This window comes from Triticum urartu, chromosome 6 (assembly GCF_003073215.2).
Source record: "Triticum urartu cultivar G1812 chromosome 6, Tu2.1, whole genome shotgun sequence".
Classification (NCBI taxonomy): domain Eukaryota; kingdom Viridiplantae; phylum Streptophyta; class Magnoliopsida; order Poales; family Poaceae; genus Triticum; species Triticum urartu.
This window is the reverse complement of record NC_053027.1, coordinates 393,036,797-393,062,480: the sequence shown is the minus strand read 5'-3', so window position 1 is coordinate 393,062,480 and position 25,684 is coordinate 393,036,797.

Genomic DNA, 25,684 nt, shown 5'->3' with positions numbered 1-25,684 from the left:
TTGTGACAAAACCCGGTATCATCATAGATGTGGTGGGCTCCTACTTCTATGACAAAAAATCATGACAGAAAATGGGCTTTTCATCCTGGGCGGGCCGGAGACGCAGCTGCATGACATTCTTTGGGTTGTCCATGATGGAAAAAACCATGGTAGAAGCGAGGGAGAGGAAAATTTCGGGGAGTTCCCGGTTACGGTGGGAGGTCAGGGACCGAGCGATGCGTGTTTCTCTCGTACACGTACGCGCGTGTGTGCAAGGCGTTGGCTCTAATTGAACCCGAGCGATTGCACTGTAGGCTATGCGTTACTGAACCCGAGCGATCAATCAATGGCTGTTAACTGAACCCGATCGAGCGATTCCTTCGCTACTGCTGCTAACTGAAGCCGGTCGATTGGATGAACAGTGAGCGTTGCCGGGGGGTTGGATGAACAGTGAGCGGTGGCGTTGCCTCTGGATGAACAGGACCCCGTGGTGTGTAGGGCTGGATGAACAGTAGACGATGGAGGGGTGCCCGTGGAGGGGTGGTTGAACAGGACCCCGTGGTGTGGAGGGCTCGATGAACAGTAGACGGTGGAGGGGTGGTTGAACAGTAGCCGATGGAGTAGCGCGCGGTGGAGGCTTGATGAACAGGAGCCCGTGGAGGCTGGAGGAGGTCAACGGTAGCCGTGGAGGCTGGAGGAGATTGATGGTGGAGATGAATAGTATCCCGTGGAGTCCCGTTTTGCAGTACGCCACACCCCTCCCGATGAACAGGACCCCTGTTTCGACCGTAGGAGGTCCGTTTCGTCCGTTTTGTGGTACGCCACACCCCTCCCGATTAACAGGACCCCCGTTTCGACCGTAGGAGGTCCGTTTCATCCGTTTTGCGGTACGCCACACCTCTCCCGATCAACAGGACCCCCGTTTCAACCGTAGGAGGTCTGTTTCCTCCGTTTTGCAGTACGCCAGACCCCTCCCGATCAACAGGCCTCGTTTCCATCGCCTGTTCCGTCCAAGCCCTCCCGATGAACACGACCACGCATTTCGTTCCGACCACGCCGGTTGGCTCCCACTCGTTCCGTTGCCTCTCGATGAACATGACGCATTTCGTTGCCTCCCCATGAACACGACGCATTCCGTTGCCTCCCCATGAACACGACGACGATGATGTTTCTCCGTTCTGACCCAGCCATGTACACGAGCCCTGGCCGTACGTATGCGCGAGTAGGCGTTCGAGACCCCGCCCATATGTACACATATGTGGCCATATTTTCTTTCTTGCACCCTGGCCGATGTACGTACATTTACATGCTACGTGCGCGCATCTACTACGACACGTACGCGCCTCTACTACGACACATGCGCGCCTCTACATCCACCAGTATATATGTACGCACACGTTTGCGACCAGAATGACAACGCTACGTACGCTTCGACCTGGTGGGTCCTGACTATCAGGCACTTCCTTGCCTGCAAAGATGTAGCTGGTGGGTCCCAGCAGTCAGGGGGGCGAATCGTTTTTTGCCCGGACGCACTTCCTTGCGTGCAAAGATGTAGCTAGTGGGTCCCAACACTCAGGGGAAAATGTTTTTTTCGTGAAATACGGTTGCCCGTCCGGTGGGTCCCCGCTGTCAGGTGGAGGAATAATTATTTTGCACGTAATAAGGAGGCACTTCCTTGCCGCGGCCGTGGACCCAGCTGCCAGCCTCTCCACGTACAGTCCACGTCCGATGGAAGCCGTTCCTTGACCACGTTGACCACGCCGTGCCAAGAGCACCAGGGCGGTGGACGACGGTGAGGCCTAGGAAGGGGACGACGCGGAGCCGGGGAAGACGCGACAGTGGATGCCCACACGTAGAGGAGTACGAGGGCTCACTGGTTCGCTGTGGTGTGAGGCTGCCGTTGCCGCAGAATAACAGGGGGTGTGGGTGAGTTGAGGGATGGCCTGGCCAGCGGTGGGAGTAGTAGGGGGCGATGAGGCCTCCGCCGCATCGCAGCCGGCCACGGGAGGCAGGAGCACGAGGCACGACCGGTGCTGGTTTGGGTGGCTGGAGCAAGAAGACCAGAGGTTAAAGAAGCACTACGATCGTTGGATGGACATCGTACGGTCACTGGAGCTAGAATCGTGCATATTGACTAAGTTGACAAAGCCCTCCGTCCCCGTCAACTTAGTGGGCCCACAAGTCAGCCTGCCACTATACTGGGTCCCAGCTAACAGGGGGAGTATTCATTTTTTTGTGCGTGATAAGGAGGCACTTCCTTGCGTGCGAAGATATAGCTGGTGGATCCGAGCTGTCAGCGGTGGTAACGGTTTTTTGCGAAATACAGAGGCGCTTTCGGTGGGTCCCTGATGTCAGGTGGAGGAATCATTATTTTGTGCGTAATAAGGAGGCATTTCCTTGCGTGTGGCCGTGGACCCAGCTGTCGGCCTCTCCACGTACAGTCCACTTCAGATGAATGTCGGTCGTTAACCATGTTGACCAGGCCGCGCCGAGAGCACCAGGGAGGTGGACAACGGCAAGGCCTAGGAAGGGAACGACACGGAGGCAGGGAAGACTCGGCAGTTGTTTCCCACGCGAAGGGGAGTACGACTGTATGAGGGTTTACTGGTTCATCTGCCGTCGCCGGAGAATAACAGCAGGTGTGGGTGAGTAGAGGGATGGCTAGGCCAGCGATGGGAGTACGGTGGGGCGGTGAGGCCTGCGCGGCAGCAGAGCCGGCCGCGGGGAGGAGGGAGGAGGTAGTCCCGTCGGCGCTTGTTTGAGCGGCTGGAGCAGGAAGAGCAGAGATTGAAGAAGCACGACGGCAGTTGGATGGCCATCCAACAGTCACTACTTGTGCGTCAACCTTTTTTTAGGAAAGCCTCAAATCTGTGGAAAACAGCATACAACCCATCTGCCATTATTACTAATAATTTACAGCCCATTTGCTAATTATTAAGGTTTTTTTGGAGCCTATTGTAACATCCCAAAATTCTAAATTTTGGAATGTTATAATAATTAGATAGATTGATTGTTTGTTTGATTGTTGTGTGATTGATTGAGTGAAATTTGAAACTTTTTTGAAAGTTAAATGAGAGGGAATAAAAGGACTTTCCCGAATTTTCATCTTTTTGCGTTTTGATCTCCGTGAATTCAAATTCTTTTCAAATACAAAACCCTCGAGAAAAGATGATATGACTTCTTCCATTTAATTAAATGAAAAGGGGTTTTTGAGAAGATTTGAATTTTATTTGGAAATATTTCAAATTCAGAAACTTTAAGCAACTCTATGATTTTCATGAGAGAAGATAAAATGACGTCTTCAAAATATATGAAATACGAGTTGGAAGTTTAAAAGGATCAAATTTAAAGTCTGTTTGAAATTATTTTCAATTTGGAGTTATTTGGGTTTTATTCAAATTATTTTTCTCCAAAAATAAAATAAATGGAAAATAGGGTAAAATGATTCCCTACATCATAAAATTGGAGAGAAATAATTTTGAAATCATTTTGGTATTTCTAAAATGATTTTTATTGGGTTTTATTGTAGAAGTAGCACTGTTTGAATTATTCGAATTTTTGTGAATCTTATTTCACACTAGAGAAATGTTCATGTTGTAGAAAATATTTTTTTGAAAATTTTGATATATAATATGCCTATATAAAATTTTATTTTATTATCATTATCCAGTTTTCCTTTTTTGTTTCTTTATAAAAAAGAAAAAAATTTATGCGTGCGCCTGGAACTAACCGCCGCCCACACGCATAGCATAGCAGCAGGCCGGCCTGTTTTTTTTTGTTTTCTTTTGTCTTTATTTATTTATTTTATTTTTGTTAATTTTTAGTTTTTTTAAACAAATTTCAGAAAAATAGACTTTGGAAAAAAAATGCAGCCCGTGTACGGCGCGCGGCCGGCCGAGGCCTTTAGGCCCGTGCGAGGCGTTAGCTTTTTTCTTTTCTGTTTCATATATTTTCATCTACGTTTAGTCTCACATTGCCTAGTTTTTGACCCTTAAACCTCTATTCCACCTATAACTATAGACCCATAGAGCCTCCAAAAATCATCTGATTCGGGTTAAATCAATATTTTGGTTTGACTAGATTCATTTAAGAAAAATATATTTCTCCTCTCCGACGCGACTTTTGGAAATTGTCTCTTCTCTCGAAAGTCGTCTTTCTCTGCCTTATAAAGGTATATTTCTTTGTTTTTTTATACTTCCGTAGTTTATTATTTCTAGACTAATACGATAGAATAGTTAGATTATCAATTAGTCTACGTATTTATACATTAGACCTTAGCCGTAACTATTTTTCTTCCGTAAAACAGCTTGGCCCTGATTTTTCAAATAGCCATAAATTTTTACTCGTTCATCCAAATTAGATGAAACCAACGCCCACTTCTTCGTTACGATCTCCTCTATCCAGTAAAACAACTTAAACATGTTTTTGAAAGTTTAAAATTTGAATTAGACCAGATTTGAATTCAAACTTATTTTGATCATAACTTGAGTTTTGTAGCTCCGATTTAGTTGATTCTTTTTGCAAACCAAAGCTCTTTGACCTAAACTGTCTGATAAGGCCAAATTCACATAATTTTGGTACTGTTAGAAATTGTTTTATGTTGCAAGAGTTATTTGCTTGGTTTTGATGTTTTCCGAATTCTCTTCTTTATTCTTTCCGATCTTTTGAGTGATTGCTTATGTGTGGTTACTATTGCTTGCCTACGATAGATTGAACGGAGTGTGACGAGTAGAACTATCAAGAGTTTTGAGTGTGAATCATCTTCATCAATATGGCAGGCAAGTTCACACTTTGATCATACCCCTTTATCACCTAGTTTTTATGCATTAGTTCCAATCCTCAAACATTGCATGATTAGGATGTTATTAACTTGTGGGTTGGGAAGTAGTTGATGAGGTAGAAACTATTGCCCTGTTACATTCAAACCCTTGGGAGTTACTTCTATGCATTGCTTATATTGCTATGCTATGCTTGTAGACGTGGTTTGGGTGAGTGAAATCCATGACATATGTGAGATTGTTAATTAATGGTTCAACTTAAGGTGGTAACTTAAATACACATCTGGGTGGATTGAGGCACCTGGAGTACCTAGTGTTGCCTGTATTTTTTGGAAATCCTGGAGTACCCATGTGATCTTCCTATGGACCGCCACCCAGGCTCAAAGGGATCATAAGATTATTCATGCTAGAAACTTCAGTGTGCAGCCACAAGCTATTATGGGATCTAGCATAGTTGAGAAAGTTACGTGAAGCTCTTGAAGAGGTGGATCAGTAGGTAGTGGGTTGTAGGTTTGGTATGGTCTGCCCAGAGTAGAGTGTTAATGTTTCTGAAAGACTGTGTCTCGGTCATCCGCTTCTCAAACACCATGTAGTGCGAGAAATCCAACGGAGGCGATCGAGTCTTGTGGGGAAAAGTGCGCAAACCTCTGCAGAGTGTACAAACTAATCATGGTTAGCCGTGTCCCCGGTTATGGACAATTTTGAGTATCTAGTACTTGGAGTATCTTAAGTATCTCATCACGTTACTTAAATAATTTGTTGGGTTATTGATGTTAATTTGGGATTGAGTTGGAGGAACCTTCTCAATATTTTCAACCAACTTTGTAGTTAAATAAAATATATTCCTTTGCGGTAGGGAAAAATTGGCTTTTCGCAAAAACATTATAACCATAGAGCTTTTCCACCAGCCATATATGCATGTAGTGATAGCTATTATTCATCATTATCGTATGGTGTGAATTTGCCAGTACATTCAATGTACTGACCCTTTGTGGCTGCAACGTCTCATGTTGCAGGATTCTTACGATGAGTAAGTGATACGTTAGGGTTACGATTTCTACACTCAACTTTGCCATTGGTCTTGATGGGAATCCACAACCTTGTTGTTACTTCCGCTATTTGGATTGAGGTAATAGTATTTCCGTTATTTTATACATGTGATTTACCTCTGTTATAAATCCTCGAGTACTGTGCGTGTCAGCATACCGATCCAGGGATGTCACTTAAGCACAGATACTTGACCGTCTGAGGTCGGGTCGCTACACCCGTATTCTTTTTGTTAGCATTACAGCCTATATTGTGGCCACGGTTAAAAAATTATACGAAATTTTGCATATTTCGGTGCGGTCTGAACTGTTTTTAATCCCGAAATTTCGACTCACATTCAAACTGATTTTAAAAATAAATGTATATCAATATAAAATCCAACAAAATTCACCACGCATAAAAATTAATGTAATTTAAAATCTCGAAATAAAAAAAAGATATTTGAAACTAATTGCCGGTTTGATGTGTTTTAAAAATGTACAACCCATTTCTCATTACTGATGGGCCATTTTCTCGGCCAGCCGAATGAAAGCTCTCCTCGTCTTGAAAGATTTGCAGCCCAACAGGCCTGACAAAGCGACTTACTTGGCAAATCACAAAAAAACTGGGCTGTGGCCGTGGACCCAGCTGTCAGCCTCTCCACGTACAGTACTCTTCCGATGGAAGTCGTTCCTTGACCACGTTGACCACGCCGCGCGGAGAGCACCTCGGCGGTGGACGACGGCAAGGCCTAGGAAGGGGACAACGCGGAGCCGGGGAAGACACGGCAGTGGAAGCCCGCGCGGATAGGAGTACGAGGGTTCACTGGTTCGGCTGTGGTGTGAGGCTGCCGTCGCCGCAGGGCCTGGCTAGTGGTGGGAATAGTAGGGGGCGGTGAGGCTTCCGCGGTAGCATAGCCGGCCACGGGAGGCAGGAGCATGCGGCACGACCGGCGCTGCTTTGGGAGGCTGGAGCAAGAAGACCAGAGGTTGAAGAAGCACTACGGCCGTTGGATGGACATCGTACGGTCATTGGAGCTAGAATCGTTCATATTGACTAAGTTGACAAAGCCCTTCGTCCCCATCAACTTAGTAGGCCCACAAGCCAGCCTCCCACAAAGGTGGGTCCCCGCTAGCCGGGGGAGTATTCAATTTTTTGTGCGTAATAAGGAGGCACTTCTGGTGGGTCCGAGCTGACAGCGGGGGGAACGTTTTTTCGCGAAATACAGTGGCCCGTCAGGTGGGTCCTAGCAGTCAGGGGGCAAACGTTTTTTCGCAAAATACGGTGGCCCGTCCAGTGGGTCCCTGCTGTCAGTTGGAGGAATCTTTATTTTTCGCGTAATAAGGAGGCACTTACTTGCTGGGGCCGTGGACCCAGCTGAGACTCTCCACATATAGTATACTTCCGATGGAAGTCATTCCTTGACCACGTTGACCTCGCCGCGTTCCGTTGCATGCATGCGCCCATGGGCGTGGTGCGTCCCCACTATTAGCCTCTCACGTACAGTCATCTTTCGATGACTCTCGGTTGTTGACCACGTTGACCACACCGTGCCGAGCGCACCCGGACTGGAACGACCCGGAGATGGGGAAGACGGGGTAGTGGAGTCACAGATGGAGAGGAGTGGGAAACTTCACTGGTTCGGGTGCGCGGCAGCACAGCCGCGATGCCGCCCACGGGAGACAAGAGCAAGAATAGAGGTTGAAGAAGGAGCACGGCTGTTGGACTAACATCCAACGGTCCAGCTGCTAGAATCATTTGTTGATTAAGTTGACAAAGCCATGCGTACACGTCCTCTTAGTAGGCCCACAAGTCAGTCACCAAATCTGACGGGTCCCAGCTATCAACGGGATGAATAATTTTTTTCGCAAAACAAGGCGCCACTTCCTTCCGTGCGAAGATACAGCCAGTGGGTCCCAGCTATCAGGTGGAGGAAACATTTTTTTCAGCTTAATAAGGAGGAACTTTCCTTCCGTGCTACCATGGACCTCGTGGGTCCCAGCCGTCAGGCTCTCCACGTACAGTCCTCTTCCGATGACTCTCGTTTGTTGACCACACCGCACCGAACACAGTAAGGCGGTGGACGACGGCGAGGCCCCGGACGAGAACGACTCGGAGATGGGAAAACGTGGTAGTGGAGTCGCAGATTGAGAGGAGGAGAAGGGTTATAACTGGTTTTGTTGCGGCGCGGGGCTGTAGTCTGTGGAGAATAATCGGAGGTTTCGAGGGGTGGAGGGATGGCCTGGCCGGCGGTGGGGTAGCGCTTCGCAGCGATGCGTGCTAAGCAGAGCCGCTAGCCGCCGGAGGCCGGACTAGGCTTTCCCGGGGACGCTGGAGGAAGAAGACGAGAGATTGAAGGTGTATGTCGGCCGTTGGATATAAATCCAATGGCTGTGGATGACACAATCATTTGTTGACCAAGTTGACAACGCCCTGCGTAGGCTTCGACCTATTGGCCCACATGTCAGCCTGCAAAAATGTGGCATATATTTAACCCATGTTTTCTAGAATGTACAGTCCACTTGCTGGGCTGGGTGAACAAATAATTTCACGTCAATCAGGCCCATTTATATTTTCTAAGAAATCCCAGCCCATTTGAACTTCCTTGAAATACACGTATTAGGTGGGCTCGTTATATATATAATGTTATGTTAGAAGGAGCAATTAATATCAAAGAATAGACCGGAGAGGCATATTTATATATATATAATTAAGAAATTAGCAAGTTATTGCTCAAAATAAAAATGAACGCGTTATTATTAAATTGGTCCTTAAAATCTTCGCAAGCTTTTGTACGCAATCACCAGGATTTTCCTTGCCTATGAGTCAAAAACAACCAGGATTTTCTTTGCCAACTTCCGTTAAATATTTACTTTTATAAGTTAATAACACGTGGGATGTTTTTATAATGTATATATAAGTCTCTATAAAATATACGATAATAGTAATAATATAAGTATATATAATGTGGTTAGAAGGGAAAACATAAATTGGACACGGCATTACTTTTATAAGAGACCTGCGTTTTATACCCCACAGTAGGCATACTAACAAGTTCGCACACAAATACAACAGAAAAGGTAAACATTCATAACAAACTCCGGTTCACATGACATGTTCATATTCATAGCCAACATTCACTATCAACAACTCAAAAGATTCATATATACACAAGCTCAGCATATCTATGCATCCAAATGATTGATAGATCACACGACAATATTCATACATAATTCACAAAAAGATTCAGGTATACACATGTTCAGTATGTTTATGCATCCAAATGATTGAGATCACAGCCAATATGATCCATGGACAAACTTTAATTACCTAGGGTACAGACTGGTAAATGGTGTTCAATCGGAGGTACTTCTTGCTAAAATTAGTTCTTGTATGAGTAAACTTTCGAGTACATAAGAGGCAGCACAAACAATCTGAACTTTGCTTGTAGGTTTATCCTCAAATAGTGGCCTCGTGCCGAGGGAAGTTTGAGCAACTTGGCCACTACTTTCATCCAACTAGTTTACTGGCTCATCTTGGTCCTGTATCTCACCAAAATTCTACATTGCAGACGAGAAAGGAGGCGGTTGAGAAAATGAACCACCCAATTTTTTGTGCAGTTCAACTGAAATGGAGCATCCTTGGCATGCAGACTGATTAAATGCCAGATGAATATATGCGTCAACCAACTTGTCTAGAATCTTTAGACTCCATGCCATATAGTTCTCGACCATATGTGCCGATAACCAAAAGGCACAAGTTGGGACCAAAGACTGGACTGCTTTTTTCTAGGCTATGCACCAAGCAATATTTTTGGCGTTCACTCTCCTAATACTTGGAGTTTGACAATTGGTTGACGCCGGTTGATACTCAAATGAATATAGGCACTTCTTGTCAACATCGATGATTGTCTGAGTGAACTTTGGAGTACATAGCAGCATCATAAGTACCTGTCCATCTGATCATTTTGCGCAGTTCTACTGAAATCACCTGATGTAATGATTTGCCTGCGAGTTCAGGCTCCAAATTACTCCTTTATGAAATCGGCAAACAGTAGCACAATACCAAATTACCAATACAAATGACAGGCACAATAATCAGGATAAAGACCAGTACCAACCTATGTGAGGTAGCATATCAATTACTATTTCCTTTGACTAGGCCGAGATAAGCCAAGCGACTGACAGCAAAGGAAGAAAGCAAGCGGAGATTAGCGACTGACAGGAAAGGACGGAAGCTGTCGAGGCAATGAAGCACCCAAAGTTTTTGTGCAGTTCCACCAAAATCAAGCATCCCTGTTGGCACATATATTGAGAGAGTGAGATTACTGTAATAGCGGGACTAGTTGATGAAACATACACTAACAAATAGAAGCACCCTCATTATCTTAATGGGTAAAGTTAGCAACATAGTAGTCTTGCTTAAAGAGAGGTATTAGTTTATTTAATCAGTGCCAATTAGCTCAACTCAACACTCAAAGCATTGCCATTTATCATAGGATGCAAAACTTTAACGTGCAAAGATAAAGGAGTTTCTCATGACAGTAGCACGATACAAATAGAGATGACATCAAACTAATATGGATGAAGGCCTTAGGCCCGTACCAACCTGAGAAAAAAAGCTTATTCATGTAGTCCCATAAGAGATGATAAAGCACTCACTGGAATCACACAATAGTATATATTTTTGTGCACTTCAAATGTATGGTTGGAATCACTCTTGTTTACTAGTGCTGAATTATATCGAAAGATTATTAAGAACTTCCAGCAGAGTTAAAGCACTGGCTGGGATACAGTTCATTGTATTGTCTTGTATAGTTCCACTAAAATGTATGATTGGCACAACATGATCCCTGTTTGCACAAGTAGGAACAAGGTGAAACTTCATTAGCTTAGTGAGAAAGGATAGGAAGACATTAGCATATTACTCAAACAGTAGCATCAAATTCATGATGGAAAATATGCAAAACATTGCCTCATTGAACCAATGGCAATAAATTGACATGCAAAACAATAGCACTATTATGTCATGACACTAATAATATTCCCTCCCTACTCCACCACATGATTAACCTCCATAGACAAACATACACACGTACATGATTCAGCATAGGGTCCTACTAAAGATTTGTTTAACTCCAACAGGAAAATTAGGCAATAATAAATTAGTGGTACTTAAGTACTCCTAATTAATTAAGTGAGACAGCAGAAGTGGAAGGGCTCCCTGGAGGATTGTCTCACATGTAAGGTAGTCATTGCCGGAGCCCTTGAATGGCCTCGACTGAGGCCTCTGGCTTCAGCAAGATCGCCTTGGCACTGTTTATTCTTCTTCTTCTTCCTCTTCATGCTCTATTTCTCTTTCTCCTCACCAGTTGGTGAAACCAAGTACATGATTGGCCTTCTAATTCAAAATTGGTTTTGTCAGTGAGGGAGTACAAGTGTACTAGTAAAAAACAACATTATTTTCTCATGGCAGTCGGAAAATAGAGATGAACACATGCATTAAATATCATTCTTACCTAAAGGAAGGTTATGGCGCCAATATGGATGATGAGGATTGGAACACAGATCTCCCTTTGTGCAGTTCCACCAAAATGAACCAATTGTTCCATTCTGACATTCCAGTTAAACAGCACAAAAGTCACTTCTTTTAAGAAGAGTTTTGTGCAGTGCACTAAAAGGTCACAACAGCAACCAGGTGAATTGGATAACCCTGTTTGCACAAAAAGGCACAGAGGAAACAGTTAGAGTCTTAAACAATTACAGGCAAAAACATTTGGCTTAACTTGTCATGGCTTATAACAGTGGCATGGCTTCATTTTTACTAGGGACATTAGATTAAGAACAGCTAAGGCTGTGTTCGGTTCACATGTTTGGTGCAGGATTTTCATAGGAACACAATTCCTACGGTATTCTTTCCCTTCCAACCGTTCGGAACACAGGAAAGGTGAATAGTGTTTCATAGGAAAGTTGGTCTGGTAGTACTGATTCCATAGGATTAGAAACATCCATGCGCTGTGCTGTGTTGCTGGAATAAAAAAATCAACCTATGTGTGGTACGTGAGGTGAGGACAAGAGTAGTCACTGCGCAACTGAATAAACAAATAGCATCTCATACTGCCAAGCATGCTACTCTAAAAAAACAAACTGTACATTTCGTAGTCCATCCGAACACATTCTCTTGAGAGTTTCCTCCGGTTCGCTGTTCCATAGTTTTATACCTACACTCATTTCCTATTCCTCTATTTTCATCAAGACCTATGTTTTCTGCCCCTTTATTCCGAACGGAGCCTAAATATTTGGTATAACGGCATGGGACAGTGGGTGCACCAGCAGTCCAGCACCATGTACGTAAACAGGGGCATAAAGTGGTGATTCATAGTTTGTTGCCCCGAGAAACAAACATCCAAGAACATATCTGGGTTGGTCCCATTTTTGTTCACTCTAGCCACCTACTCCTATGTGTGGATAGAAAATCTAGTCCTGGTCATACCACTGTGTACATCGTTACCCCTATATTTCCCTTTTCGACCAAGAGACCGGTTGGATGACCAGTCTGTACTACTTTCACCCCCTTTCCTTCATGTTTGTACCAAGTCCGATGTACATACTAAATTCCCCCACCCCCACTTTATTTCCTGTTTGAACCAAGTACTCCCTCCGTCCAGAATTACTTGTCATCAAAATGGATGTGTCTAGAACTAAAATACAACTAGACACATCCATTTCAATGACAAGTATTTTCGGACGGAGGGAGTACAAGATTCGACTCCATGAAGTAGCTTTACCTATAACAATAGAAGAAAAAATATGTGACGTTGGACCATCCGATCGAGAGGGGCTGAGAGGTAGAAAATATGTGAGCTGGGGAAGTAGAGATAAGGCGGTTTCGAACAAAGATATACCTGAAGGTCGTCGGGATGTGGATAGGTGGGCGGCGGGAGGCCGGATCCGCCCACAGGCAACGATGAAGGGATCGGAGGACCCCCCGCGCCGGCGCTCGGCCAGAGATAACGGTGCGGCCGGCAGTGGGTCTCCTCCCTCGCTTTCGACGACGGCCTAAACGCTGCCCCTCCTCCCCTTCACCGGCGGAGGGGGATACGTCCGGATCTGTAACCAGCGGTGAGGATAGAAAGCCAGTGTTTTTTGAAGGGAGAAAGACAGTGTCACTACCCCGATCTTGTTCAGATCTGGAGAGGATGAGAGTGTGTGAATAGAGCAACCCTAGCAAGCAAGCGCGGAGGCTCCGGCCTATATATACGTAGTGGGGTAGTTTTCCTTTTTCACTTCATCAAAACAATCGTTTAAAATTGTGTACTACTACATGCCAGGTCGCGGTTTTTTTAGTTGTTGATTGTTTTTTGAGATAGCTACCCGCTTGTTCCAAGTGGTGTTACGGTGTGCAAGGTCGCACTTTGTATCGTTCAAGTCTGGTACTACAAGTCCCTCCATTAAATGAACAACCACCCCCTCATAAAAATTGTGAACAAGCCCACGGCTAAAATTAGCGGAAACGTGGGTTGCCCCAACATGCATTATTATTTCTATTTTCTACTCCCTCCGTTCCTAAATATAAGTCTTTTTTATTAGCCACACCTAAGACAAGAATTTTTTTATTAGCAGTGAACCCCACATGTCATAGACACAAAAATTGTGGCAAGATTCCCTTAGGCAAGCCAAAGTGTGTCTAACAATTTGAGCAACTCAGGTTAGGCAAGTGTGGCAAGTATGGGAAAAATAATGTGGCAACATAAGACAAACATAGTCACAATCCAAACAACCCCGTAATTTTTTGTGACATGCATGAAAATTTGGTTAGTTAAATTTATAGTCAAAATTTGGCAAGGTGCATCAAATCAACACATGCAAGTATCAAAAGGAAAGTCACGGCATGCATGCATGCGTTGTACTCCCTCCGTTTCCAAATATAAGTCTTTTTAGAGATTGCAACAAGTGAATACATATGAAGCAGAATATGTCTACTCCTACATACGAAGTAGCCCATTTGAAATGTGTAAAAAGACTTATATTGAGTGCAGTGCTTTGATGTGTCGCGTCAACTCGTACAAGACCGAGAAATTTGATTACTACAATGCCCTCTCCCTCGCAGACTGAGCTCCGGTGCCTTAACTGCACCTGCCTTTGGCTGCATGACAGGAGGGCCAACCACCTGTTGGGCCCACCTGTCATAGACTCAAAGGCAGGAGCAATAAGTAGAAGCTTTCTCTACACGCTATCCCTCCCACACGAGGTGGACGGACATGCAGTAGTGGATTCGATACTGTAGAAGTAGGAGTAACATCATTGTTCGTCTTCTTGAAGAGGCGAAGAGCCAAGCGCAACCCAAACGTGGAAGTTGCGAACACTCGCGTGGTGCGGTTTCTTGGAGTACTAGCCAGACTCTTGCATGAGACAAAATTGCTATCGTTTAACAATTAAACTCCACTATCCATTGGTTGATACTCATTCTGCATAGGTCCACGCGCTTAGAACCGTTTCCTCCCGGGGTCACCAATGTTTATTTGCTAATTAATAGCCTTGCATGCAATGAACTAGCCATTGCAAGTCATTAAAAGCATGCACACCTCTCATCTCTTATTGGTTGATATGTCAAGAAACAAGAAACAAGGTAGAAGTTAATGCACCGCGCCTAAGTGTTTTGGGACTATTTGGTTTTCGTAAGATGACTTACACACCTAGACGGAGGGAGTAGTATAGCCCTATAAACCGGAAATGATTATTTGCCTTTCTAGAGATTTCAATAAGTGACTAGACTACACCGTGTGCAGTACTCCCTCCCTTCCGGTTTATAGGGCTCAAATCTCAAATCTCATGAACCAAGGAATTTTGCGATTGAGGAATGTATCTCGTACTTTACAAAACTACCCTAATTAAACTCATGCATTAATTACGTAGTTCTCTCGTTTTCCTCTCCGCCTTGGTCGCGCTGCACAATATTGAGCACTCCTATATGACTAGCCGCTCTATCTACATGCAGGACATTTCAAAGCATCCAGGCCCGCGTGCCATCCACCAAATCAGAGCGAGGTGCTATAGTCGGGACTCACCTGTCACCCTGGTGTGGCCGTCATGACCCGTCATATCACAAAACCCACACCTTTACCTGCAGTGGTAAGGTGGCCTCCAAGTTGGACTACACGAAGCAACCATCGTTTCACTGGAACGCTTGTTCAAGCCCTTTCTTCCCTTTCTTGAAGAACACCTCACTCCAGGCTACTCACTTTTCCATTTTTCTTCTGTACCGACGAAGGAAAGGTGGGCGAATCAGTTATGCTGCTATATTTTCATTCCAAGAATCTTCTTTTTGCGAAGCACCGACCGATTCTCACATCCTATTCTTTTCCCGTTTTCATTGCGATTGTGGTTTCCTTTTGATTGCCTTTTGTTTGTCAGTTCATGATGGATCCTGGAGCACCAGGCAAAGAGTTGCCGGCGGACAACCCACTAGAGATAGTGATCTCCAGGAAGCGAGCACCGACCAACGAGTTGACCATGTTGGCGGGCCAACCCATGGAGACGAAGAACTCCAAGAAACAAGCACCGGCCAAAGAGTTAAGGATGTTGGCGGACGAACTCCTCAAAGAAAGTTGGAAGAACAGCAAGGGCCCCACCGTGCCTACCCCAGGAACTCTGATTGCCACCTATGTGAGGCTCAAGACCGAGTTTGAGGAGCTAGTCGTCGTTGAGAAGCAGTATTCCCCTGGCAAGGTGATGGCCCCCATCAAGGACGAGGAGATGGCCCCCGGAGGGATGAGATCCCCCGGTGAGCTGCGCAAGGTAAAAAATAATGGCTTATTACCATAGTTGTGGTTTTTGATTATTTGCAATGTGCTTGCTAATATGTTAGGGTTGTGCAAGTGCCGGTGAACGTCCTTGATGATTCCGATGTCGTGGCCCGTCCTGTTGGCATCGCCCCGGAGATCGATTCCGATGCCGCTGTCCATCCTGTGGACATAGCCCCAGAGATCGATTCCGATGTCACGGTCAGTCCTGTGGACATCGGCCCAGAAATCGATTCCCATGCCGCTGTCCGTCCTGTGGTCATTGCCCGAGAGATCGATGACAAGAAATAGTTGGTCGCGCTAATCCTTCAGGGTAGTTTGCATTGCCCTGTGTTTAATTACCAGAACGATGCATGTTATCAAACCATCTTAGGGCTAGTGCACTGTCCTGTGTGGGCGGATCTTGCTACTTTTGTTTGATAGTGAATCATGCGATGAATCATGCGAACCCTCTCCGAGTTATGGAAACAGATGATGTAATATATGGCATGCTTAGATGTATGTTCGAACTGTTTATCATATCAGCAGGGCTTGTTTGATGATTCTTGGTGTTAGTAGGCTAGCTAATGTGTGAGCTATAGTACTTGGAAAACACTCACCGAAGAGAAACGTTGGGGCTGATGAGCTCGTGGTACGCTTATACTTATCCCTCGTCGATCGACCAATAGCCCTAGCTCCTAAAATTGTAGGCTTAGCGATCGATCAGACAATAGTCGACATACATTCAGGCCTCATTTGGTTCATAGGATAGGAAAATCGTAGCAAAAGTACAGAGAACATGCAACACAAAATCATAGCAGTGCAGAGACGTACTCCCTCCGTTCCAAAATAGATGACCTAGGCGGGCTAGTTTGGCCTACTGGGTTTCAGTGATATGACGTGGTATAGTGTCGTCCAGTATTCGTGTGTGGTAGAAGTATTGCGGGTACAGTAAGTTTTCTTGCAGAAGCAGAATTCAATGAAGTCATGATGGTTCCTTCGTCCGAACAACTTACAGTGGGAAAGGTTGTGCCTGCGATACGACCGGGGTAGACCAGGATAATTTTGTGCATGGCAGGTGGACCAGGATGGTCGACGTCCCACATGTCGGTGAATGAAATTATTCTTTCCGATATAGAGGACGAGCAATGAGTATTCATTGTTTATTTTTGATGAAAGCTATTGTCTCCACTATTACGACGGAGGAGTGTGAAACACGGTAGCCTAGTGAACTTGGCATGTGCACCACTCCCTCCTTCCTCATGTACTGCCCATGTTACAACTTTTTCTCACTTTCTCTCTATCTATTTCCTCTCAAATGTTTTTTACCTTTCTTTTTTAAGACACAATTGTTTTTTATGCCTTTTTTAGAATTATTTTTTTATACCTAGGAGCACGTGTAGAGACGGGCTCTTGCAAAGCCCACTCCTTGACTTTGTTAATGCCTCTCTCTCCTCCACATAAGGAGTACTACTTGCTATGCATGCATGCGGCGGGTAGCTAGCGTCTTGAGGGGCCAGGGCGGTGAGAGCGGGCTCCGGAAGCGGTCCGGACTCTAGCATGGCCCACCTCACATTATCACCATATATTTCTTGGAGTCCGTGCGCGGCGGGCGGGCGATCTCTTCTCCTTCCCCCGTTTCTCTCTTCTCAGCCGATGCCCGCCAAGCGATTACATTTCAGCTATCGACGGTTTATTCAATTACGGTCCCACATGTCAGTGAAATTGCAAGATAATGTGTGTCCCCTCTGGTGAGCGGCGTGCGAGCCGGACTGTCGGGGTTGCGACGCATACGAGTCGTAAGTGTGCCGCCTTTTCGTTTAGAACTTGCGAAGCGCAACATTTTCGTGCGATCGGTCGATAGAAATCCAGAACAAAATGATGAGGGCGGTGCTTTCCCGCTTGTTAGGCGGGCTAGTTCGAGTGATATGACGTGCTACAGTGTCGTCCACTTGCTCCATTTTTAAGTAAGCAAGAGTTTACACTCTTACGCGGGAGGAGTGCGAAACACCGCGGATCTGATTTTGATCGAGGGATAACTGTTCCCTGCCAAATAATGGAGGATTGTTAGCGATTATAGCATGATAGTTAGGGCATCTACAATGCTGGCCCACAAATTTACACTGGCATCTGTCCGAGGACATTGATGGATGCCATCCGATGCTGCCCGCATACCTTTCGACAACTATATGAACTAACCGGACGAAATTCGTGCAAACAAAGCAAATTTCAAATTAACCGGATGAAATTCATTACATTTCGAAAACTTTTCCTACCAACTGGACAAAATTCATTACATATTTCGCACTAACCGTACTAAAACCTACTATAAACCTAATCTAAACGATCGCTGGTGCCCGACCACCATGTCCGGCCATGAACCCGAGAAAGCCGGCCATTGCCTTTGCCTCCTCCTCATCCGCCTCGATAACCTCCTCCTCCGGAGCACAAGGTTTTGAAGATTTCCACCTCCAAGTCGCCGTCCAGCAGCTAATCGGCCGCCGATGTTTACCCCACCAAGCTTGGCGTCGACTGAGTGGAGTAGCGGTGGCCTTCCGGGAACCAGAGCGGCGGCGACCTACCGTGTACTACTCTTCCTCGCTGCCGGCTGCGCCCGCGCCCGCGCGCCGGCTTCGTGGTCGTGGCGGCGGAGGGCGGCCGGGGGGGGGGGTGCCGGCGATCTCCTTCGTTTGCTCCTGCGATAGTACGTCGAAGAGAGCTTTGGAGCGTGCCCGGAGTGGAGCCGCCGATGTCCCTCGTCTGCTCATGCGACAGTATGTCCAAGAGAGCTTCGGAGCGCCAGGAGGTCATGGTTGAAGTGGTGCCGACAGAAGGAAGGGACCGGAGGAGAATAAGTGTGGGTCTTTGGCTATGGCTGGGAGCTGGGGCTCAAGTTAATATAGCGGCCGAATGGCAATGAGCCGCGGCAGACGGATGGACAACTGGCGTCGGAGTAGGTTCGTCGGGCGTGAATGCGGATGCTGCTTCAGTGACTTAACTGCATATGCGTTTGGGTTACTGACATGTGGGCCCAACGGGCATCTGGCCCGCATGTCAGTGACACACCAATTGCACCTGCAGTTAAGTCCGGTGAATGCGACATTGACATTCTGGAGAGACGGCGACCGTTTCAGGCGGGAAGCGCACGCTAGCGATGGAAGGGGTTTCGGTGTGCAGTGGCACTAAGATCGGTCGCTCACGATAGTACATACTCCGTACCATACTACCATAGTACCCTCTCTAGCTTAGGCTGTTTTATAGATTGTCGTTGTGATGGATGATATACATGAGCAAGGCGGTCCGAGTATGACTGTTGGTGTTGAGCCAGGTGAATACATGCTCGGCGTTCGCGTAGGCCTCCATCAAACGTCTAAACAGTAATGTTAGGCACCGCCGGGGCGTGCAGGTGATGGGCTCGCCGTTTGTGTTGCGCCATGAGCAGGACTTTGATTTAGAGGGCGACGTGCATGCATTAGCATGCTTTGACAGCGTGAGCGTGAGTGTCTGACGCGAAGTTTTTCATTTTCATTTGGCTGATGAGGGTGCATTGCAGCGACGAGTCCGTGGTTTGATTCCCCACATACACATAATTTTGGTTTTTACAGTATTTCTTTCTCCATTGATAGGTAGGCCCGCGTAGATAGATAAAGAACATGAGCTGATGAGGTGCATGCGGACTGTTTAACTGGTCAACTAGACAAATACGGAGCTATACGCTGAGCCAGTGACCGTATAATCACCATATCTCGTATACAATGATCAAAGTGAGCTATCAAGACAAGTTCGATGACCGCCAATGCATTTTACTCGGTAATAAATGACCAGGATTGAAGGGGAATCCAAATTTGCTTCGTCTTCTGTCCTTGATCTCTTGACAAACCAATGCACTATATGGTTGTCCAGCCACTCCACCCCAAAGCTCTCACCAAGCGTCGTTCATACCACCGCGCCGCACACTAACCGGTAAGGCAGCAATGGCATCCCGCCGCGCCGAGTTCCTCGTCGCCCACGACCACACACAAAATGGTAGGGAAGCGATGGCATCCCGCCGTGCCGAGTTCATCGCTGCTCGCGACCTCACAACTATGTGGGTGGAATTTGAAGATGCCAAGGCCGAATGGGCGGTAGAGCAAGAGGCGGCCAAAGCCGCACAGAGGGAGCGGAAAAGTCAGAAAGCACTCAAGAAAAGAGAGGCCCGCCGCCGCAAGAAAGAAAAGGACGCACACGCTGTTGCGGAGAGGTCGGCGGAGATCCAAGCACGGTGGGGTGTCACCGACAAAGCCGGGAAGGAGAACGACGGCGTCTGGCTAGCATGTGAGAAGTAGTAGTACTAGTAGTTAGTGTGTGTGTCTGTGTCTGAGTACGAGCATGTACCAATACTACTAGTTACTACTGTAATTTTTAGAGAAAATTACTAGTACATTAGCCTAGACTAAATGGAAAAATTCCTATCCTAAGCATCAAATGCCATCTCTTTCTCTATAGGAATTGAGATGCATGTCATCTCACTTCCTATGATTTTCATATTCCTATCCTATGAACGAAAGGAGGCCTCTATTGGAGTAACTACTGTAGCTAGCAGTACTGCTGGTACAGTAGTTTTCTTCAAGAAGCGGAATTCAACGAAGTTATGATGGTTCCTTCGTCCGAGCAACTTCAAAGTGGGAAGTGGGCCTGTGATTTGACGGCTCATTAGTCATTGTTACTGCGGCGCGACGACCTGGGTGACTCTCCCTTGGAGTTCTGCGTGCATGGCAAGTGGACCAGGATTGTCGATGTCCCACATGTTGGCGAACGGAAGTATTCTTTCCGATATCGAGGAGCAAGGAAACCGCGTGGTATAGTATCACTGCTGATTGGTTCGCAAAAAAATAGTATCAATGCCGATTTATAATTATTTTTTATTTCTGATGAATGCTAGCGTTTCAACTCTTACGACGAAGGGTGCCAAACATGGCACATGCTGGATGTCCCACACGTCAGCGAAAGGAGTGGGACATGAACAGCGTGGTAGAGCCTAGCGTAAAAAACAGTGTGGTAGAGCGTCTCCACTTCTTCCACTTCTGGGTCGGAGACCACACGTAGTAGTACTTAGTGGTATGAATGATACAAAGTGCGACCTGGAGAGAAAGACATGTCTAGTTGGAAGGTCTCGGGGCAAACACGTAAACAAATATAAAAGTTAATATGTGCCTCCAACTAATATAGTAGTAGTAGAGTACTTAGGCACGTACTCCATAACATCACCGTGCATTGCACGTACAACATTTAGTGGTAGTACGTAGTAAGAGACAAATGCCGCCCTAGAGTTCCCTTCTCGGCCTACTTTTGGGTGTTTGGTAGAGTGTATGGAGGGTGCATGAGTCCACACTAGTTTAGCACAAATACACTAGAAGCATGCATGAAGAGCGCATGCATGAAGAGGGGTGTTGAGTTGAGCATGCATGAAGATGGAACAACTATGCTGAGACGAGAACGCAACCAAACACACCCTATATGCCACGCATGTTCATACCATTTGTGCCTTTCTACTTCACTTACTGCGCTACATTACTCAGGTTCGTACGTCCACTCCTGAGTACATGTCCGTCTCGTAGTTCCAGTCCCACGTATTCTTCATATAGATGGAACGATCGTTGCATTACACATGCACCTTGATGCTAGATGTCTCGCGTGTTGGCAAAAGGATGAACAAAGCTCACGTAAAAAAATAGAGTGGAAGAACATAGATTCCGGACGACCAAGAAGGAGCAAGGAACCTCGTGGTGGAGCGTCTGCACTCATAATATTTAATATTAGTCAGCGATATAAAATTAACCAATCATCTCCACAATGGACTGGAAGAGTACGAAACACGGCAGCCTAGTGTAGTTACATCATACTAGTACATGGCTAACCCACGCTATCACCATATTTCTTGGCTTCCGTGCGACACCTATCTCTAGTAATCCAGCAGCCTGTATCGCTTCTCCCTCCTCGTCTCTGTCAAAGTGCGGTGGGCTGGCGTTTCTGCCGTCTATTGAGGCCGGTTAACTATCACATGTTAGCGACATGCCAAGAGCATTCTAAAAAAATTCCTTTGACATTCCGTTTTCAAAAAAAAATCCTTTCACGTACGAATTTGCCTGTATGCTTTGAGCAACTTGCATGTCCTATACTGCTCCTGTTTGTTACTCTAACTTAGCTAGAGGTTACACTAACTCATGACTAACCCTGAACTAACTGTAGCCAAAGAGGTGTTTGGGTGACAGGGTTAGATTGACAATAAATGCACTTCATGGAGAGAGAAAAGTGATTTTTCAGTGGTCCCAATGAGAACTATCTCCAGTTAGCACCTCTTGGGTGGGATAGTTTCTTTGGTGGGTTTGGTGCAACTTGCTCCAATTTAAACCCTCATGCTTGGATACTTTAGGGCTATATGAGCCCCAACTAGATCAAACTAACTCTAACCCATGGATCCAAATAGGGGCTATGGCCAGTCTCGACGTGGAGCAGTCGCGTGCACCGGGAAGCGGCGCTCTCTCGGTCGTCGCGCCACTTCAAAGCCGGCGCCAGTGAGAGGTCGCTTCCGCTCTGGCCGGGCATTAATGCGGCACTGACGCTCCAGGGTGACGCTGACCGTTTCACGCGGGAAGCGCGCGCTGGCAAGGGAGTATAGGTTTTGAATCGTTTCACGTGTAGTACTGGTAGTTTGCAAAACTACTCAATTATTGCACTCAGTTTCCTAAGAAATTGTGGTAAAAAAACGTTACTCCACAGCCTACTTCCCTTCTCCTTCCTCTTCCACCGCCCATGCATGTTCGCGGGAAGCGACCGGTCAACCCTTATATAGGAGTGCTAGCACAAAAAGATGCATGCATGACCACTAAAATTTCCATATTAAAGCGCCGCTCCGGCGCGAGTATGGCGTATGTTGTTACCTTCGGCCGGCCCATGGCTACCGGGCGACGGCGACCAGAGAAGAGGCGGCGGGAGGGGAATGAATGCAACTACTGTTTGGGTTCGCCTTCCGGCTTAAATAAATGCCCAGCATCACGTGTACCCGCGGGTGCACAAATTGTAACATACGTGTCTACTTAAGTGGGAGTCACGTAACTGGTGTGTGTGTGTGAGAGATTCTGAGAGATAAAGTGTAGCGACCTGACCCAAATGGATCAAGTCTCTGTGCTTAAGTGTCAACCCTGGATCGGTATGCTGACACACAGAGTACTCAAGGATTTATAACAGAGGTAAATCACATGTGTAAAATAACGTAAATACTATTACCTCAATCCAAAATAGCGGAAGTAACAAGGTTGTGGATTCCCATCAACACCAACGGCAAAGTTGAGTGTAGAAATCGTAACCCTAATGTATCACTTACTCGTCGTAAGATATCCTGAAACATGAGACGTTGCAGCCACAAAGGGTCAGTACATTGAATGTACTGGCAAATTCACACAATAGAGAATGATGAACAATGGCTATCACTATATGCATATATGGCTGGTGGAAAAGCTCTATGGTTATATGTTTTTGCGAAAAGCCAATTTTTCCCTACTGCAAAGGAATTAATTTTATTTCACTACCATGGTGGTTGTTGAACATTGAGAATGGTTGACGGCATTCTCAATCCCAATTAAGTAACATCATTAAACCCAACAAAATTATTTTTTGAGTAACATGATGAGATTCACATGATAATCCAAGTACTAGATACTCAAAACGCCCATAACCGGGGACACGGCTAACCATGATTAGTTTATACACTCTGCAGAGGTTTGCGCACTTTTCCCCACAAGACTCGATCGCCTCCGTTTGGTTTCTCGCACTACATGGTGTTTGAGAAACGGATGACCGAGACATAATCTTTCAGAAGCGCTAGCACCTTACGATGGATAGACCGTTACACCTACTTTCCCCTACATCTGCTAGTCTACCCTGTAAGAGTTCGCATGACTTAATCAACTATGCTAGAGCCCATAATAGCTTGTGGCTGCACACGGAAGTTTCTAGTATGAATAATCTCATGATCCCTTTGAGCCTGGGTGGCGGTCCATAAAAAACTGGCAATCCTGGTCTACCCAGGTGCCTAGACAAGCAATCCTGGAATACCCAGGTACCTCAATCCACCCAGATGTGTGTTTAAGTTGCCACCTTAAGTAAACCATTAATTAACAATCTCACATCTGTCATGAATACTCTCAAAACCCAATCCACGTCTACGAGCATAGCATGGCACTATAAGCATAACGTAATAGTAACTCCCAAGGGTTTGATAATAAACAGGTAATAGGTACTACCTCAACTACTTCCCATCCAACAATTTAATTAGATCCTAATCATGCAATGTTTGAGGATTGATCTAATGCAAATAAAATTGGGTAGTAAGAGGTATGATCAAAGTGTGAACTTGCCTGCAATGTTGATGAAGATGATTCGCACTCAAAACTCTTGATAGTTCTACTCGTCACACTCTGGTCAATCTATCGTAAGCAAGCAATAGTAACCACACATAAGCAATCACTCAAAGTATCAGAAAGATCGAAAAAGACAATTCGAAAAACATCAAAACCAAGCAAATAACTCTTGCAACATAAAACAATTTCTAACAGTACCACAATTATATGAATTTGGCCTTATCAGAAAGTTTAGGTCAAGAGCTTCGATTTGCAAAAAGAATCAACTCAAACGGAGCTACGAAACTCAAGTTATGATCAAATGAAGTTTGAATTCAAATCTGATCTAATTTAAATTTTTAAACTTTTCAAAAACATGTTTGAGTTGGATTACTGAATAGAGGAGATCATAACGAAGAAGTGGGCATTGGTTTCGTTGGATTTGGACAAGCGAGTAAAAAGTTATGGCTATTTGAAAAATCAGGACCAAGCTGTTTTACGGAAGAAAAAATAGCTACGGGCCAGGATCTAATGTATAAATACGTAGACTAATTGATAATCTAATTATTTTATCATATTAGTCTAAAAATAATAAACTACGGAGGTATAAGAAGAAAAAAACAAAGAAAGATACCTTTATAAGGCAGAGAAAAGACAACTTTGGAGAAAGAAGACAACTTCCAAAAGTCGCGCCGGAGAGGAGAAATATATTTTTCTTAAATGAATCTAGTCAAACCAAAATATTGATTTAATTCGAATCGGATGATTTTTGGAGGCTCTATGGGTCAATACTTATTGGTGGAAAAGAGGCTTAGGGGTCAAAGGCTAGACAATGTGGGACTAAACGTAGACGAAAATATACGAAACAGAGAAGAAAAGAGGCGGATGGGCCTAAAGGCCTTCGGCCAGCCGCGCGCACGCTGCGGTGCAGTTTTTTTTTACAAAATTCGGCCTAAGAGAAAAAAAAGAAAAGGCTGGCTGGGCCTGGCCTATTTAAGAGAAAAATAATGGGGCGCCAGAAGCTACTATACTGCGCATGTAGGCGATAAATAAATATGGGCCGCACGTACAGTTTTTTTTAAATAGAAACAGAAGGAAAACCGAATAACAAAATAAAATAAAAAATTTATATAGGCATATTATATATCAAAATTTTCAGAAAAAGATTTTCTACGACATGAAGATTTTTCTGGCATTAAATAAAATACACACAAATTCTAATAATTCTAACAGTGCTCCTGCTCTAATAAGATCCAACAAAAATCATTTTAAAAATACCAAAATGAAATCGAATTTATTTCTCTCCAATTTTATGTTGTACTGAATCATGTTACCCTATTTTCCATGTATTTTATTTTTGGAGAAAAATGATTTGAATAAAATCCAAATAACTCCAAATTGAAAAATAATTCCAAAAAGACTTTGAATTTGATCCTTTGAAACTCCCAACTCATATTTCATATAATTTGAAGAAGTCATTTTATCTCCTCTCGTGAAAATCATTGAGTTGCATAAAGTTTCAAAATTGGAAATATTTTCCAAATGAAATTCAAATATTTTCAGCACCCCTTGTGATTTAAATAAATGGAAGAAGTCATGTCATCTTCTCTTCAGGGTTTCGTGGTGAAAAGAATTTGAATTCACGGAGATCACGAATGAAAAATGAAAGTTTGGGAAAGTCCTTTTATTCCCTCTCATTTAACTTTCAAAAAGGTTTTGAATTTCACTCAATTTCACACAAT